The following is a 19,650-nucleotide window of genomic DNA, read 5'->3' as shown; positions in this document are numbered from 1 at the left end:
CCAGAGCTTCCTACATATTTCACCCTTTAAAAAAAAGACAGTACTGTTTTTCACTGAGTTTACACTGTGCAATATCTTGTTTGCTTCTAGTTTATAATATGAAACACAGATTAATCTTCTCGCCCACAGAGCCTTCTATCATATAAAAACCATTACTTGCCTTTAAACCATTTATTTTTCTGAGTTTGCTCAATGGTACCATCTAAGCTTTATTCATGTAATTCCCCTGATGCTGCTTCCTCTCCAGCTCTTAATTATGACATTGTAGCACAATCAGCAGACTCTGGTCAGCTCCTTAATTGTTACATTTTTGGGAACTGCATTTCCTTTGTTCTTCACCCTGTTTTTTATCATATTGATTATTTCTATCTGGTATTTACATGTTTTCAGGACATACTGTTCTGCTTCAAATGAGATTTTAAAAGCATTTGACACCCTAAATGTCAGATCACTTATTTCATATTTAACTTGATCCAAATTATTACAATATTGATTCCTGGGACTCTTTTCCAGAGCTGGTTGGCACAAAGCTGGAAGCCATTGGGAACTTAAAATAAAATTTCATTTGCTAAAGTAGGGTCCTTAGGTTCTTTTGGTTTATAGCACTATTGATGGAGACCTGTGTACACGAGCATAGAAAGCATGGTTGTGCAACCTATACCATTGTGTGCACACGTATCCATATATCATTTGCCCCAGGCCCAGCCACTAGACATTATGACTGCATTGGCAGAAATAGAGATATGGTCTTCCAGGATTTCAACCAGTACTGCCCTTTTTCGCAGAGCAGGGCCAGGACAGCTGGTAGAAACTGAACAATTTCACCAAGGACGGTGCTAATTCGGATTAAAACACAGGGAATCAGCAGTTGTTGCTCAGTGTTTTCTCTGAGGGCACTCATCCTCCCAGAAATGGGAAGGGCCATGTTGACCAGCCCAACGCAGTGAAGGGTGTGTGGTCGGGGCAGCTGGCACCAACCCTTCAGATACCAGCCCACAGAAAGTTTGTGGTGTGCTCCGTTATCAGTGGCTTGTGCACTGCTGATGGCAGAAAGGTCAGACACTGCTTAGTGAAACCCAAAGCCCATGTGAACCTGTAAACCTGAGAAGTAAACAGAGAAGATGACATTGCTGATGATACGTGTGCCTGCATAGCGTGCTGTGGAAATCTCTCTGCGAGCTCTGTGCTCTCCTTGCTCAGACAGAAGCCTTATTACGGAAAGCAGCGTCTTTCTGTGGCATTTGCTGCCTTGCTCCATTAAGGTGCCTTCTTCTGACTGGGGTGTAGACTGTGACTGAAAGGAGGTTGTAGCCAGGTGGGTGTTGGTCTCTTTTCCCATGTAACAAGTGATAGGATGAGGGGAAATGGCCTCAAGTTGCACCAGGGGAGGTTTAGATTGGATATTAGGAAAAATTTCTTCACTGAACGGGTTGTCAATCACTGGAACAGGCTGCCCAGGGAAGCGGTTGAGTCACCACCCCTGGAGGTATTTAAAAGACGTGTAGATGTGGTGCTTAGGGACATGGTTTAGTGGTGGACTTGGCAGTGCTAGGATAACGGTTGGACTCGATGATCTTAAAGGTCTTTTCCAACCTAAACGGTTCAATGAGTCCATGATTCTATGATTACAGCCAAGGTGTTTATCAGGGTGGTTTCATTCAGTGCCTGGTTCCCGGTAATCAACAGAGCTTAGCACAAACCCCTGTGCAACACAAGCAGCTGAAACAAATTCTTGCTATGTTCTGACCAAAAGGGAAAAAATAATCTTAATGTTTAATACAGAATTTCAAATAATTATATCCAATCTGTTAATAGCACTAATTCCTGCAGTTTATGAGATGCCTTGCAAGTCTCATCCTTAGCTGTAATACACCTCCCATCTGAGCTAAGACAAGTTTGGATTTTTTTAGTTCTGTTTAAGATTAGACAATTTATATAAAATATAGTTCTAGGGTATATTATACCTTTGTTTTGCCAGTCATTGCAGAAAACATAACCACAACCATCAAATTTTCTCTTTTATGCCCCTGGTTTGTAAATCATCCCTTTGTAAATCTAAATGATATTCTATTCCCAAGAGTATTTGCCTTGTGGAAATTGTACTATATCAGCTTTCTGCTAAGGCTGTACTTTTATTAAAAATGCCTTTTTTATTAAACACATATTAGCTGAGGCCAAAGCCTTCATTTCTTTTGGATCTCAGTATTGTCGTATTAATGCTTATCACCCAGAAGTCATTAGTTTTTATGATACTAAGAGGAGTGCCCCTATACTTTTCATAAAGCTGTTCATATTTCAGGTTTGCACTTGCTGTGGAAGACCTAGACATGACGTTATAGCTTTTTTTCCACAAGTTAGTTTAGATTTGGGAAGCCACTGAGTAAAGGAAGAGGTAAAAAGGCAATTTTGAGGGATCCTGAGGACTGGGTGTATTTTTAGTAAGTAAACATTATCTTGATGTCCCATTTCCCATCTGGCATTTATCACCATTGTTTCACGACGCTGTGATTCTCCCATGACATACCACTATCCCACTCGGAGACAAGAAGGTGCTTTTAAACCCACCGTTGGGGAGAGGCAGAGGTCCCTGTGCAGGTCAGAAGCTGAAGAGGGACAGAGGCAAGTCAGAAGGGCTCGGCATAGGGCAGCTGCGGTCTGTAAGAACTGCAACAGCGTGTAAGGGAGATGGCAGAGTTCAGGATGTAGAAAGGCGAACTGCAGGACTCTCTGGTTGTGACACATGGCATTTCCTGGGGTGCTGACTCCAAGCAAGCCACTTATGAAAGCAGATGTCAGTCTAATTGACTGGAATAACTGGGTTTTTTTCTTCTCAGGGCAAATTTTCTACAGTTAAAAGCAGGAGGAGTTTTCCTACATGCTTCCTGACACCTTCTCATTCAATAAAGCTGCTCTGACAAAACAGCTGACACCTCTAAAAGCAGCCAGCTGTGATACAACGTGGTCGCAGGAGAAGAAGAAAAAGGAGGAAAGGGAGAAACACCCTCTCTTTATTCTATCACTGCCAGTGCTGGTCAAAGCAAAGCGCTCTTCTTCAGTCATTCTTCCTAATTCAATCAGTGCGGCACAGTGCTACTGAGCTGTACACAGGTGGCAACAGGGAGAGTGGAGTGCTTGCATTTGTCTTGCCTTGGACAGAAACCTTCTGTGAAGAACGCATCCCCGTCTGCCAGACAGCAAGGAGAAAGCAGACCTCACTGTCCATCCCACCACAGCTGCCCACATCTGTGCTGATTTATGCAGGGCTTGTGGGAGCTGTATCCTCTTGGTGATTTTACAGCTTTTGGTGCTGTGTTTTTAGTGTGCATAAGCAGGTAAGTCCATACGGAATGGGTCAATGCAATGTTAGCTGTGCCGTGCTGGCACCGTGAGTGATCGTAGCTGATGTAGGGGCTGTTTGCTGACACGGGTGAGCATAGGTTCGGAAATAAAGAGCTAATGTGAAATGGGAATGTTAGCTGAAGATATCAATTCATCAAAGCGTATACACTGGAGGCGAGATGAAAATATTGAATCATTCTCCTTGGGATTACTTTTGAAGTCCGTTGCTCTATAATTTTGTTCCATTTTCAGCTTTGCAGAAAAGGACCTGGCAGCTGTGGAGGATGAGTTGAACAACAGTCAGCAGGGTGCTCTTGCAGCAAAGGTGGTCAAACACATTCTGGGCTGTATTAACAAATTTGTAGCCAGCAGGACCAGAGAAAAGATTAATTGTCTGTCTCTGGCACTCATGAGGTTTTGTCTGAAGTGCCGTGTCCAGTTTTGGACAAGAAGGAGTTGACCAGCTGGAACTCATCTGCCTGAGGGCCACCGAGCCTGATTGAGAGCTGGAGAGCATGATACATGAGGAGAGGCTGAGGGAGGTGGGTTTGTTCAGTCCAGAGAAGAAAAGGCTTGGTGGGACATCAAATTGCTGTCTTCACCTGTCTCGTGGCATGATTTTAGGATGCTCAATATGCAGTTCTCTGGTTATCAGAGCTGTCTACATTTGCAGAACCTGTGCTCCTGTCACACAGTGGCCACTTGTAGGAACTGAGACACGTTAATCACACTTTAGGTTTGAGGCAAAACCGAGAGGGAAAGAACAGCCATTACCACTGCCAAACAGTGTGTAGGATATTGCTACTGGGAAGTTACAGCATTGCACCTCCAGATGGATCCTGGCAATCTATCTTAACCTGCAAGGAAGATGAATACGTGATTTCAGTCCCACTATGTCAGGGACAAGAAGCAGTGACTTTTTTCACTACCGTATCCAGCCATTTCAGGACAATTCAGTTAATATTTATGTCCGGAGATTTCGTACATCATTCATCATCTCCTGTTCCTATTCTCAAGCTGGGCTGACTGATTTGAAACTGTACTGAGTGGAGGCACTTGGGATGAAGTGGTATGAGTTCCTATTGTGCAGTTGTCCTTCCTTCACCCGTTCTTGAGGAAGTTTTCCACTTAGAAGGGACGGAAGAGCCATGGCATAGCCACGAGCAGAAACCCAGAGGAACCCAGGACAGACATCCCAGCTGGTGAGTCCCTGTGGCTCAGCGGAGCACCGTGTAAATCTGCCAGCCTGGGTTGCGAGGCTTCCTGGCAGGTCTGTCCAGCTGAGGCAGAGCACACACTGGCGTAGCTGACCCTGCTTCTGGTTGCAGTGATGGCTCCCGCAGAGCTAACTGAAGCATCTCTGCATGCCGCTTCTGGGGTTTACCCACTGTGGTTACCAGCTTGGGTGAGTCTGTACTCATTGTACACACGAGTCAAACCGCTGGTTCATAGAAGGATTGAATGAAACCTCTTGAAAAATATAACCAAATGTTGAACAATAGTCACTGAGTAGTAACAGATGTGACTAGACCAGTCAAGTGTTCTTGAGGCCTTGCCTTGGCACGCAGCCGCTTTTGGACTAGAATATGGCTAAACACAGTCCTGCATTTTTATGTTCTGTGTCACGGGAATGTGTTATATGCTCTGTAGAGAACAGGATAAATGCTTATTACAAATATGTTATAAATTCTAAGCTGATAAGAGAAACTTGATTTTGAAAATATGCTACAATGCTTTTTGGCACAATTCAGCTACATTTTGTTTACAGTAATCTTCAGTAGAATGGTTGCATGCTCGCATCGTGATACTGTACTTACTAAACAGTGTGCCTTGAGGTTATAGTTGTGTATTTTTATTTGTGTGGGCACATTTTAGAAAGCAGGAGACCAAAGGTATCGTCTCAGGAGGTACCCTTAGGCACTCTGCTGAAGTACACTGCCTGCTGGGACAAAGCTTTTTTGGAAATAGGAATTCTACAGACACAGTGGGAAGGTTTCCTTTCAGTTAAGTCCTTTGTGCAGCAGTAGATTGCAAGAAAATTCAAGGAACGTGGACATTAAGCTTGGCCCTGTGAGGGCAAACATTATTCTGAAGAGATTCATACCTTACATGTATACCTTTGTGTGCACATGTAAAACAGGAGGCAGTGATACAGTCACCTTTTCTCACATGTTCAGTGCTAGGAACTTTAGATGGCTGTTAAATGCTCAGTGAAGATTACTGACTTTACAGGGCAGTAAATTAAAAAAAAAAAAAAATCACTGATGTCCAGAATTCATCAGTCATTTCTAAACCAGTTTTCATCTGGCAAAAGAATGTGCAATGTGAGGACGGCAGCCTGCACTCTCCTAATCTTGCTGTTTGTCCAGTGATGCAAGTGGCAGAGCTGTATCTCTAACACAAATAAAACGAGATTAGTATCTAGAGGGCTTTGTCAATTGACAAATACTTGGAAAGACAGTAAGTACTAAGTTACCGGTATGTTGTTGGCTCGTTATGTCTCAAGTCCCTATTAGGAAAAGAGATTGGTAATAGGGACATTTTCTACCTCACTCAGAGGTCTATGCCAGAGGTGTAAAGGACACAGGAAGAGCAGTAAGAGACATTTGCTCTGTAAGAAATAGCAGAAGACCAAGCACATGCCCATGTCTCATTTAGACTTCAACTGCTGTGGACTACAAAGATGTTGAGAATGCAAGAGGGAATGGTTTGGCTGTTCTGGGCCACAGATCTTCTCCCTGGGAGTGATGAAGAGGTTACTGAAAAGCAGAGCTGTTCTGATAGACTTATTCTCGTTGTTGACATGTCATCTGACACAGTGCTTGGAAACCCGGGATGCTCAAAAATGAAACCAGCTCAAAGTAGAAGGCACCATATTCCTAATTTCTTTACTGGGCGTGGGTAAAGCTAAATCATGAAATCCAGTTAGCACTTTTTTTGGTAGGAAATAAGAAGTAGGAAAAGATAAATACTTCAGCTCACTTTTTAAATTTTGGAAAAAATAGAGTAATTCAATGGGTTAGTGGAACATCTCTCTGAAAACACGATTATAGAACACTAGAGAAAACATCAATATTGTGTAACTTAAGTTTATCTCATTAACGCCAGAAATGTTTTCATAATGCTCGTATGTAATGATTTCCTGGTTTATCACTTGTATTTTAAACAAACTCCTGCATTTAAAACATGTAATTACCAGCTTCAAAATCCATACTATTATTTTTTTAATAAGTAGGGCACTTAAAGCCCCTTATGTAAAGAACAGACAAGAAGTCAGTTGTTCACCTTACTCCCAGGCATCTCATTTCTGGGCAGATTATTTTACGTGTTTTATAAAGCTGACTGTAAGAAAATGTTTGCACTTTGACAGGGCCGGTATGTCACTACTATTAATGCCATTTCTGGCTACAACATCTGTAGTATACAGTTTCATGCTAAGCTATTTTTTCACTCTCCTGCAAATCTCCACCTTGTACCCTGGGGTGATACCATGAATATAACTGAAGGCTCCAACTACCAAGCAGGTGTGGTAGGTTGGAGAAATCACTGCAATGCCTGGCAATGCTGCTTGTCATTCAGATTAAAATGGTGCATAGGTACGTTTTCACAGAGGGCCCTTTTTACACAATAAAAAAAGAGCTCAGTGCTTGACATAATTGTATTAGATATTAGAAAGCTGACATGACTATTTTGCTAGGTGCAAACATCTGTCATCTCCCGCAGATTTTGTGCTTGAAAAGTAATTCTTGTCTCCCTTTTTAGAGACCATCAGGCTGAGCAATTTTTAGTCACCCAGTAACTGCACAACTTTTGGCATTTATCTAATGGGCAAGATTGGACTGTTACAGCTTGATGCTGTTATACTGATTTTCTGAAAATGTATTTATTAATGTTATTAAAAAGACAGAAATGCCTATATGGCTGTAGGCACCCCAGCAAGTTTTTAACAATGCAACGGCCATAGTGAAATCCAAAAGGTGGTAGATACCAAGCTAGCAAGTTAGTTTTCTAGGGTCAGATCAGGCAGCTGGATGCTGTGTCATGTCCTTTGGGAGTTGTGGAAAGCCCCTCCAAAGCCCTGTAGAAGAGAGGCAGATCCTAGCTGTCTTGCGACAGCTCGCTCGGTGCATCACCAAATCTAGACAGTTTCAGATTCGGAGGGCAGCAGACTTGGATGTCTCAGAGACCTCACAGTAAACAGTCTTGGACCCTAGGCTGGGGGGAAATATCAGAGGAGCTCTTCTGTGCCCACAGCAGTGGAAAGAGACGGCTCCTCACAGGCTGTCCCACCCCGCAGAGGCTCGGATGACTGAAACTCTTGCCAAAGCCAAGGCAGCAGCCACATCCTTGCAGATCCCGCAGTGCTGTTGTCCGATGCTTGCTATAAGCTGTCCTAATCACTGATGTTATATGGTATTAGTTCCTTAAACATTTTAAGATATGACACTTCTATAGAATTGTTTTTCTTTCCCTGTTTCGTATTTTGTTCTCTAACGTGAAAAAAACGCATCTTTTTGTTTCATTGGACTCAAGTTAGGCTCTTGCTGTTTGTGTATTTTTGTGTGGGGTATTTCTTCCACCTAGAGATGAATATCTTCTCTTTGTTGCTAGGACTTTCCAGGCTGATCTACCTTCAGGAAACTTGAGCTGTCCTGAGTGAGTGCCAGAAAATGTCCTTTAATTTCATGGGTCATTTACGCTTCTGTTCAGGCGTGACATGATCCAATACCCATCATGTCAGAGGCTGACCTTGCCCATCAGAAAATATACAAGTGAAAAATGTTTAATCCTTCTTGCAGCCAGAGACACAGAGACCTGAGGGAAAGACTGGCTCCGGCAGCGCTGTATTTGCTGCACACTGCGGATACATCCTGCGCACGGGCTGAGCTGCCAGCTGTGCTCAGTTACGTTACCCGGAGCCATGCATGCCAGTTGTGAAACTGCTCTCAGAGCACTTTGGTAGAAATTTAGTTTATACAAAGTCAACGCTTCCCAAAAAGGAGTTTAATTTCAGGCTGATTCAACAAAGCCTGCCCAGAAAAAGATGTTTAATTTCCGTGGGAACTGTTGGGGTCTCTGGATATCTATAAATGCACTTATTCGGATACTTTAGAGCACAGGAATGTGTCAGACTGCATGGAGATGCTGAAACTCCTGAGTAAGCACTGGCTTGCGCTGATGCGGACAAGCAGGGCCCCGTGGGGCCACACAGAAATGGGCTCGGGCCCCAAAGCAGCCCGACCCACAGTTGCAATAAGTATCACGCCTCAGCGAGCAGTTACCCTGCTCGGCAATTTGGAGGTAGCTCGCACAGAGCCAGCCTCAGCATCTGCGTTGTGACTGCCCAGATCCTTTACATCGCCTCTGGCCCTTCAGCAGATCTGCGCTTGTCTGTCTGTTCCACCTCATCCGCTCCTGTCCCACCATGGGAATTCTCTGCTGCCTTCAGTCCCTTAAGCATTCCCGTGGGACTTAAAAAGAGATGCTCTATTAGCCTTTGATCCCAGGTAATTTTCACCAGGTGTAATTACAGCCTGCCTTCTCTCCATTCCCCCTGAAATTTCGCTTTGAAATTGTCTGTCGCGGCTTCCTATTAGAAAAGCCATTTCACTTCACTTGTGGTGATTGCACTTCAGGAGTGGGTAAAGTGATTTCTAAATGCAGCTGGAAAATGCTTTCAGCTGAGGGTTACTCTGGCTTTTTTTTTTTTTTTTCCAGGCAGAATGCAGTAAAATTGTTAGTCAACAAAGGATATGGAAATTGAAGCTTTACGTGTACACATCGGAGAGGTGCCTGGCTGATGAAGGAAAAGGTAAAATAATTCCTTCTTCTTTGAAAGCTGACCTTTCCTCCGGCAAGGTAAATCCAATTACAATAACTGCACCGATTTCATTGCAGTACCACTGGGAGCACTCTAAATCCGTAAAATAAATTACCATAAACACAAAGCACACGATAGGTATATGGGAAACTGTTCCAAGTCCTTTCTGTGCAGTATGAATATGTTATTTATCAAAGCTGTGAGTGAAGGCTCACAAGTGAGGGATGAATGTTTTTAGCTACATATGACTCGTGATAGTAAAAGAATAAACGTTGCTGCTTACTGCTAGGAGGGTGTCTATTTGCAGAAGGCTTAGTAAAAGAATTACTACTCCCTGTCCATCATTGAGATTAATTCAGATCTTATTACACAAGCTTTGTGGAAACATATTTTCTATATTTCTGTCATCTGCAGTTGCGCTAGTTTTGGATTGAATGTTGCAATTGAAAAATTTTAATTTCTTCCTGACAAACTGATTATAAAACTCTTGATAGACAAGATTGTACAACATGTGCAAAGATGTTTAAGTACATTGGATGGTAGCAAATGAGTAATAACAAAAAATGAGTATGTATGAAAAAAACAGATAAATGACTGTGTCTTGCAAGTCGAATGTTATGATTATCTCTTAATAAGACACTACATAGAAGGTGATTTTACCTTTAAGCTGTTAAAAATGCATTTATTGATTCTTAAGTCTACCTTTAGGCAAGGCTTGAATTTTGACTGCTGTCACTGGGTGAATGTATAATTAATGCAATATGCAATTATGGTATTGTCCGATTAATTCTTATAATTCATTTAGGAAGCCTGTTATTGATACTAGTTACCTAGATAATGGCTGAGATTGTTACAAATACTTGTTACTAAACCTTAAAATCATTCATAATCAAGTGAAGAAATTATACTATTTTATCTCCTCTAATGACATTGGTAATGGATTCTGTGGGAATATTAACCAACAAAACTGGACATTTAATGAGTCTATTCAGGACTAGTTAAATCACATATGAAATGTCAGCTTTTGGATTAATTTATCAGAGGGAATAGAAAGTCACTTCTTTCTAAACCTTTCATTTCCCCTTCATTTCCACTGACTATGACCAAATGCAGAATTCAAGTTAGTGGAGTTAATTTCCATGTGTGTACTGAACGTAGCTCCTGTCGACACTATTCAAGTCTCCTAGGAGGAGAGGAGGAGCTGGCATAAGCTAATTAGAAATGCTTGTTATGTAGTGTATGTAGAAATGCTATGTTACCCATACTTCCCACATGCGCACAGCACTGGTCAGCCAGCCTCCCGCTAAGCAGACCTGTCAGGCTCCCGTCAGGCAGCAAGTGCATACTGAACAGCACCTTTTAGCTCAATACAATTCATACCGCACATCCTTAACTCGCTCTCTGACTTAGTAAAGGTATCAGACTTACTGGCTAGAAAATCTTTCTTATTGCAAGTTTCTTAAAGATCAGGCCACTTTGACAGTAAAGCAGAGCTGGTGCTGAGAGAAAGAACCTCGCCCTACTTCAAAACACTAGTCTCTAAGAAAAGGGGAAAAAATCCCTCTACTTCAGTGTTTTTATCCACTGATCCAAAATTGCCAAGTACATTTTAATTGTATATATTTTTCTATGAAATGTAAGAACTGAGCTGAATTCCTCACTTCATGTCAGCTATGGGAAGGGAGTGGAATTATTGTAACCACTGAATAAATCAGTGTACTTGCCTATACTCATATAGTCCACCCTAAAAGTCTGAGGTGGAGAACTGTCTTTTTTTTTTTTTTTTTTTTTTTACACGGCCTCAGATAATAGCCAGAACATTGCTGGAGTGGCTCCTGCAGGTGAGACAGGTATCTAAATCCTCGTTTCAGAGTCCCAAAGCAGCCTGGCAGGAGCCCAATTTCTGCAGGCTTGCACGTGCCATTGGCTGAAGGAGATGCTTCAGGGACAGAGATGCAGGGTGTAGGTGTGCCTCAGCCTGTGTTGCTACCTTCGAATTAAAAAATGTTAAACCCCTCAGAGAAGGAGCGGTTATGCTTGCCCAGATGAATCTCTTCGTGTATGGTAACTCAGCTGGCAACAGACATGTTAATAATACAACCAGACAGGCCACAATCTTAATGTCCCAGCAAAAGCCATCGAGGCTTCCACCCACCAAACCCCTTTCCCAAAACCAGCATCTGTTATCCACACTGTTTGGCACTGTGTGTTGAAAGGGGGAAAGGCAAGAGGGGTGATGCAGGATGGTCAATAAAAACCTATTTCATAGAGGAGTCTTGCAGCCTGGCATTTGATTTTGACATTTAGTTTAGGTATCGCATACAGCATTCCTTTATTTTACCTGTGCAGTCCAACAGAACAGGTAGATGTACAATTTTGAATAGGTTGCTTTCATGACAGGAAAATGCAAGCTGGTTTGGTTATATTATCACTGAGTTTTCATTTAGTAATTTCATGCATCTCCTGTCCTCTCTTTTGGTCTTGTTCATCCCTTTTTCTGTATACGTGTCCCAACATTTTGCAGGAGACAGAGAAAGAGCACTAGTTAAGAAAATATTTTACAACTGTGCTTTATTTTCTTTTTCTACTGACATATTCCAAAGTAATGAGCTCTCAGATCTCTCTGGCTAACCTTAATAAATTGTCGTGGTTTAGGCCCAGCCGGTAGCTGGGTGCCACGCGGCCGCTCACTCACCCCTCCCCCAGCGGGATGGGAGAGGAGAAGTATAACAAAAGGCTTGGGTCGAGATAAGGACAGGGGGAGATCACTCACTAATTACCGTCACGGGCAAAACAGACAATGTAGAGAACAGATTCATCTAATTTATTACTAGGTGAAACAGAGTACAGGAATTAGAAAATACAATCAAGTCTTAAAACACCTCCCCCCACCCCTCCCATCTTCTCGGGCTCAACTTCACTCCCGGCTTCAACCTCCTCCCCCCTCAGCGGCACAAGGGGGCAGGGAATGGGGGTTGCGGTCAGTTCCTCACACATTGTCTCTGCCGCTTCTTTGTCCTCAGGGGGAGGACTCCTCTCAACATTCCCCTGCTCCAACATGGATTCTCTCCCACGGGCTACAGTCCTTCACGAACTGCTCCAGCGTAGTCTCTCCCACAGGGTGCAGACCTTCAGGAACAAACTGCTCCAGCGTGGGGTCCCTCCCACAGGGTCACAAGTCCTGCCAGCAAACCTGCCCTGGCGTGGGCTCCCCTCTTCACGGGTCCATCGGTCCGGCCAGGAACTTGCTCCAGCGTGGGCTTCCCACGGGCCACAGCCTCCTTCAGGTGCCTCCACCTGCTCCGGCGTGGGGTGCTCCACGGGCTGCAGGTGGAATCTCTACACCCCCTCATCCTTCCTCCATGGGCTGCAGGGGACAGCCTGCTTCACCATGGTCTTCACCAGGGGCTGCAGGGGGATCTCTGCTCCGGCGCCTGGAGCACCTCCTGCCCCTCCTTCCTCACTGACCTTGGTGTCTGCAGAGCTTCTTACCTCTTCTCACTCCTCTCTCCGGTTGCAAAAAGTTTCTCTGACTCTTTTGTTTTCCTTCTTAAATATGTTATCACAGAGGCGCTGATTGGCTTGGCCTTGGCCAGGGGCGGATCCATCTTGGAGCCGGCTGGCATTGGCTCTATTAGACACAGGAGAAGCTTCTAGCAACTTCTCACAGAAGCCACCCCTGTAGCCCCTCCCGCTACCAAAACCTTGCCACACAAAACCCAACACATAAATAAATAATGAAAATAATTTAGGTCATGAAAAATGTCCCGTGCCAGTCGTGTCTGAATAAAGAAGTTTATATTGAATTCCACCTGAATTTATATGGCCTGGGATTAGAAGTACAGGCTTCATCGGACCAAATGTGCCGTGGTGACGGGCACTCAACAGGTGGGTGGCCTTTTGGTCACAGCCTGTCTGAGGATGAGGGCCAAGACATTTGCTGCCTCTGTCTTGCTGAAGATGAGGGAGCCCATCCTGACTGCCCAGCAGGACTCATGCTTGGCAGGTCAGCGGGAAACACTCCTGCTCCAACCCAAGTGATTGCAAAATAAATGGTCCAGGCTAATGTAGAGGACAGTTGACTCTATTTCGTTTGTAAAGCTTTTGTCTTTGAACTCCCTAATTAAAAGAAAAGGATTTAATATATCAATGCAAGGGCAGATACATGTTAACATTTCAAAAGGCAATTAAGGGAGCTATCAAGGGGAAGATATTTTAACTGAAACATGTGGAGGTAATGTATCATTGGAATAATGGTTCTGCTAAATATTAGGAATTATTTCTTCAGGAGTAAGAGATAATTGGAGCAGCACATACACATTACCTAGTGCACAGAGAAAGTCAATTAGCTGATTGCCAGCCTGCTAACAGAATCAATGTTATCTTATTCATACATTTGCTGCTTGATTAACATTCAGGGGGAAGAAAATGGAAATGATACCATAAAATCCCCAGTTTGCATTCGGGTATAGCAACTTCTGTGCCTCAAAATCTGTATGTATCAGCCATCCATGCTAAACAAGTCTTGTCAGTGCTCCTCAGGAGCCAAATGCTTTGGGGTTTTATTTCTGCTATAAATCTGTAGAGGAAACATCATTAAAACTAGCTATTTGTGTAGTCATTTATTACTCTGAACCTGATAGATTGCTCAGCACAATCATAGCTTATTTGGACACATTTGGTATCACTTATCACATGGTCTTTGGCTTCTTAAGCAAAACCAACAAATTAACATTTAAAATTTCAATATTGCAATGGAGACATTAATGTTCCTGTCTCTAAGGAGCTTCCTAATAGAGTCAGCTCCACAGAATACAAGAAGCTGGTGGGAAAGGCTGCGACATGGATGTAGGAGGTGTGAGGTACTCTGGGGTAACAACTCTTGTATACATGTCCATCCTATGGTAAAGAAAAGCTTGCTCTTCAGGGAGAATGGGGGATTTATTAAACACTTAGCATGGGGCAAGAGTATGCATGCGCACAGTTGCCATACAGAGCTAGTTAATACACTGTAAATCCACAGTCTAATTTTACTTCATGGTAGCTGAATGTTACCACACTCACATGCATAATCTTACCCTCCGGGCAGAATTCACCTTGCACATGAACCGATAAATTCCACTGAGTTTGGCTGTCCAGATCTGGTGAACAGTATTAGCACCTCCTGGTTCTCCTCATTTTCTTCATCGCTGGTAGAGGAGACAGTTCTTCAGCCTCTTCTGTGCCAGCTGTGGTGGAGTGCTGCGACCGGGCAGGTGTTCAGGTGAGGCAGAGCCAAAGCAAGGTGCTGCACAGCCAATATAGGATCTGTAGCTGTCGTGAGGATGTGTCGCGGATGGAGTGGTGCACTTCACTCGTAAGAGAGAAGCAACAATATACTTTAGTCATATAAAACAATGAATTAACAAAGTTCAACCGTAAATGCGACAGTAGTTTAACAAGATTCAATGGCAAGGTACACTGGGTTATTTACTGCACAGGGGACAGGGTCAGACAAAACCATCAGAGAGGCCCTCCTGTTAAGTCATGAGGTTCAGAAAGGACCCCCTTGCTTTCTAAACTTCTTGGAGAGGAGCGTAGGTGCGGCTGGATCCAGTCCTAGTCCCAGACTTGATCAACGGTTTATGTCTAAAGGATTTTATATATGCACAATCAATCCTTTATATCACTTAGCTGAGATTTCAAAGTTTAGCATGCTATTAGTCACTTACCGAGAATCCGTTGTGGCAAGGAATCTCTCAACCTTGAGGAGTAACCTTGAGAGGTGTCTCTACTCCAGGGGAGATCCTGGTGTGCAGCCTGCTGCCGTGCAGGAGAGCTCAAAGGGCTCCTGGGCTGCACACTATTTATGGGGTAAGATGATTGACTCATGGTCATATTTACCTACCGACTGCAGGTGTTAGTTTCTTCCAAATTTGGCTTGAGTCAGACTTTGACCAGCTCTGTGGTCAGGAAGGCGTGTTGCCATAAATTAGCCCTTGGCTATTGCGTTGTTATCTGTCTCCCCCCGAATCCAGTTTGAGCTGGATGCATCCATCACGACCAGACGCATCCATCACGACCACCGCTGGCGGTTATCGCTTGAGCAGGGTTACGGGAAAAGGTCAGGTTGGGGGGGAGCACGCTCACAGGATGGCTGGGGGAGGGACAATACGGGAGAAGAGCGTTTAACAACGGCATCAGCTTTGGCATTTTGGCTTGGAGAAGTAGTGTAGTTCTGGAGGACGGTCCCTGATGGACCTGCCAGCTGCACGCTGGTTCATTTTGCAGAGTGGATCTGTTGTGAATGCAGGTTCTCCAGGAGAAAACAGCCCTGGAGGCTCCACTTGATGTACAAACCAGCCCCTGACAGAGAAATGAGGGTCCAGACACGTGACAGGTCTCATGCACACCTGGCAGGAATGTTTAGTCCAGGGTAGCACGCTAAATGTCCCCTGAATTTAAACTCCCAGGCTGGAGTAAACCCCATATACTGGAGTAATGAGGAATGAGGAAATCGGCACCGACTGCTTCAATTTACTGACCTGCTCCTGTGACACCATGTTACTGGCTAATGAAGAAATAGTCAGTGAAAGCTCGGCACGGTGTCGGTAAGAATTGGCTTTAGACGGGTAGTTTTTATTTGCAGAGAGGTATATGGCAGGGGAAGAGGGCAGAATTTCAGAGGAGGCCTCAGCAGGCAGGGACGTCGCAGACTGTGGACGTTGGGTGAAGGGCAGCAGAAATAAGTTAGCGACCTGCCCAATAAAGGGTAAGCACTGGCTGCGTGGCCTCGGGCTGTGGCTGGCTTCCCAGAGGATGCCTGTTGCCTTCGGTGGCTCTGGGTCCCGACTCGCCCGCTTCCTGCTCACCGCCTGCTCTCTTGCACAAGCCAGCAGGTCCAGCAGTCTCTCCCGTGGCCCCGCGCATTGCACGGCCCAGGCAGCAGATCCGTGGGCTTTCATTTCTCGGTGGGCAATGTTTTGGCCTGCAGAAACAAAAAAGTGGGCAGCCCTCCAGAACAGAGGGTGCGTTTTAATGACTAAAAAGTTGAGGCTGCTCAGTGCTTGCCCAGGAGCCCTCCAAGCAGGGGCAGCTCTAAGCCCAGGCAAAGAGGCAAAGCTGCCTGTGCAGGAGCAGTACAAGGCTGTGGGCTTGCTGGCTTCTTGGCTGGAGCCGCCGTTGTGTTACTGGTCTCTGACAGCAGCTCCCAACTGTTACTGCTGCCCAAGCACTAGGTAGTAGCATGTAATAAATTAGCAAGTTATCTCATCAGAAGTCTCCTGCCTTGATTTTGCACATGAAACCTGTCATCAAGTATCTTGCAATTTATTGTTAGCCCAAACAAGAAACATTTTAAAAAAACCCTAGTGATTTACACTAATCTTAATTCACTACACAACTTACAAAACTAAATTATATGACTTAAAACTTGCAGAAATTAGATAATCTTTCATGGATTTTGGTTTCAATGCTTAGGGTAAAAATCAAAAAGCAAATTCCCATTCGCAGTGAAAATGACATTTCTATTTTAATATGTATTTGCTGAGGAAGTCAGTACAATATAAACCCATAAAGTTTTAATTGTAACTGAGTAAAGCCCAGGGCCAGAACCTCCAGAGGAGATGCTTGGTCTGCTGAGAAAAAGAGGAGTGTGCCTGCAGAGGACATTTCATTTGCCAGCCCACATTTCCTCTGGCGTTTCCCAGAGATTCAGTGTAACATAAACCTGCATTTAGATGGTAAAAGGGAAAATAAGGAAATGAAATAGCTCTTGTTTTATGTCCAAGTGCCTCTTTCCAAGACTTTGCTCTTGAATCTGCCCTGGGTTCCTATCCTGTGGTTACTTTGATATGAGACTTTGTTTAAACAAAAGGACTTATGGCAGGAGACCAGGCCTCCTCCGCACTTGAGTAGAAACTGATGATTTAGAGCAAATTAGGTAGTGGCAGACCAAGCCAGCAACTCTTATAAGTAAAGACAGGCTTGCAGAGAAATACTTTGCTGCTGTGGGACATTCTGACAAATCTGTGGGAAAGAGTTAAACAGACTTTTGCAAAGATCCTGGAATACAGAAGGGAAAAATACATATCTGCATGTGTATTTTATTGCTGGCTTTTCCCAGGTTGATGGTCTCTTTCCACCACAGAGGGTCCCTTGATTTCACGTGGTCTGAGAGGAGTTTCCAGGAGAGCAGCCAGGCTGCTAGGGAGCGTGGAGTCAGGGGTCCGCGTGATGGAGAGACCTGAGGTGTGTTGAATGCTGTCCCTTTACAGGCACCGCCTGCCGAGCTGAAAGGTTGTATGCACTGTCCCAGCTCTCTCAGCTTTTCCTCATAGGAGAGATGCCTCAGTACCTCCATCATCTTTGTGGCCCCTCACTCAATGTCTTCTTCCCAGGCGTTAAAATATTCTCTGCCACTGCCTTGGAGTCATTCTCATATTTAAAGCTTCTCCTAGAAGCTCCTTTGACTCTTCTGCCGCTCTTCTTGTCATCTGAAGCATCCCTTTGCTCTGCTGGGATACCTGGTTCCTCAGGCTCTCAGCTCTGCTGTTTTGAACTATTTCTTACTTATATCTAGTATGAATCTACCCTCTCTTAGTTTAAAACCATTACCCCTTGTCCCATCACTACAGGCCCTATTAAAATTCTGTCTCCACCTTTCTTACAAGCCCTCTTTAAGTATTGAAAGGCTGCAATAAGGTCTCCTCGGAGTCTTCTCTTCTCCAGGCTATTAATTTCTTCTGTACTTCTATTCACTCCTTTACATTGTTTAGGCCTTTCCAAAACCAGGATCAATCTGTCAATGTGAAGTCCGCAGGACTGTACATAGAGGACAAATAGTACAGAGTTTTCTTAGCCCCCATTCTGGCACATCCTTTTTCCAAGTTTGCGTGGATGAACACATCCATCACTTTGCAAACGAAGTTCCCAAACTGCTCACAGAAGCTCCTTCCCTCAGCAACAAAACGTACCCATCTGTCTCCTCTGCTGTGCGCCCCAGGGGCTGGGCACAGGCTTGCTATCCCAGAGCAATAACTGCAGAAAACTGCCGTGGCTTTACTGACATAGTATAAAAGCTCTAAGACCCAAAACTGGTATAATCTTTTAAGCATGTAGTTTTTCTTTACAGGCAGGCATCTGCAGTGGAGGATATGGGTGGTTTCTGCCTCATTTCATGCAAGACATCAAGTTTTGTTTGTGAATCGTGCATTCCTCTTCCAGGGATTTATTGTATTCTGTGCACTCCCTGGATATGTTTTTGGAAAGCTGGACTGGTGAATGCTATGAGCCCTGAGATTATAAAGGAAAATTATTTCTAGTTAACCAAAAGAGTCAGTAAACTTTGCTCTCGAGCCCAGCAGGAGGCCCAACAACTTCTTTCAGCTTAAGCTGGCTCTGACTCCAGGCAAATTCATTCTGTGAACAAATAGCAAGTCAGTAAAGCATTAAGTCAGAGGCATCAATAACCACTGAGGACAACAGGATTGCCAGGCCAGCATTTCCTTGAATCTGACCGGCAGAGCCGTGAGATCCTTATTGGTGTGGCAGTTATCCATAAATTTTTTTGTTTGTAAAAACAGCTAAGAAATGCTTTAAAACTGTTCAGAGAATAGCAAAAGCTGAAAAATTCTTGCCTGTAAATAATGTACATAGAATGCTTTCCCATTATTTACAGTGTGTTTAGAGACAGAGTGGAATATTCCTCATGCAAAGCCATAAAATATTGGAAGGTGTCTGAAAAATAATTGTCCTGTTTAAAACTCCCAGTGTGCTCTGTGACTTGTATTTTAGCAGAATTATTTTAATCAGAAAACCCATTGTTTCTTTAAAGCAAAACATTCCTTGATCAATATTCCACAATGTTTCTGGGAGAATTAAAAAAAAAAAAAAAGCAAGCTATGAGAAGAATTCAGAGAGCTTTCCTGCAGCACCCAAACCCAGCTTCACTTGCTTCTGCTGGCAGGTAGGGCAGTGCCCTACCTATGGCATATTCTCAGCTCTAGTTTAGATAGCTTAGACACGGCCTGAGTAGCTTTGGGACAAATTGTTCACTTTCCTGTGCTTCAGTGTCTGCATCTGTAAGCTGGGGACAACGATGATGAGTGCTTCTAGAGCTTGTTGAACCTTCTGACTGAAAGGTTAAAGCTGGCTTTTCACTGTTCCTGTTAATACTCTTGTATGACTATGATTGAAGGGAAGAATTTTCCCTTACACAGTGCTAGGTCAAGGGTGTTTAAGGCTGTCTTCGGTTTTCACTGAGTCAGTGGCTCTAGGAGCCTGGGCTCACGGTCTCAGACTTAGCTTTTCATTAGTCCTCCTTTTGATGCAAGCCAGAAAGGGCAGTGACAAGCTTTCTCAAAGCTAGAGATGAAATACCCTCAGTGCAGCATCCTTCTCTTGCAGACACAGAGCCTGTGAGCACTATCCCCGCGGTGCTTTTAACTGGCAGATAACCTGGAGGCTGGTAACCAGGGACAAGCGAGAGGAACTTCAACTCTGCTTTGCCT

General features: G+C 44.1%; 1 protein-coding gene across 5 annotated transcripts in view; it reads left to right on the top strand.

The window, feature by feature from the left end:
• Nucleotides 1–19,650, top strand: part of LOC129204842 (endogenous retrovirus group K member 9 Gag polyprotein-like) — a 34,038-nt gene that overhangs the window by 6,685 nt on the left and 7,703 nt on the right. The window contains exons 3-6 of one of the 5 annotated variants that reach the window (XM_054821539.1): nt 2,835–4,744; nt 7,951–7,995; nt 9,058–9,151; nt 12,184–12,248. The gene's annotated coding sequence lies outside the window, so the exon portion shown is untranslated. Of the gene's footprint in view, nt 1–2,834; nt 4,745–7,950; nt 7,996–9,057; nt 9,152–12,183; nt 12,249–19,650 lie in introns of those variants that run through there. The other 4 variants (XM_054821557.1, XM_054821566.1, XM_054821575.1 and 1 more) reach the window with 4 other exon arrangements.

This window comes from Grus americana, chromosome 1 (assembly GCF_028858705.1).
Source record: "Grus americana isolate bGruAme1 chromosome 1, bGruAme1.mat, whole genome shotgun sequence".
NCBI lineage: Eukaryota > Metazoa > Chordata > Aves > Gruiformes > Gruidae > Grus > Grus americana.
The sequence above is the reverse complement of the archived record's forward strand: the minus strand, read 5'-3'. Positions and strand labels throughout refer to the sequence as shown.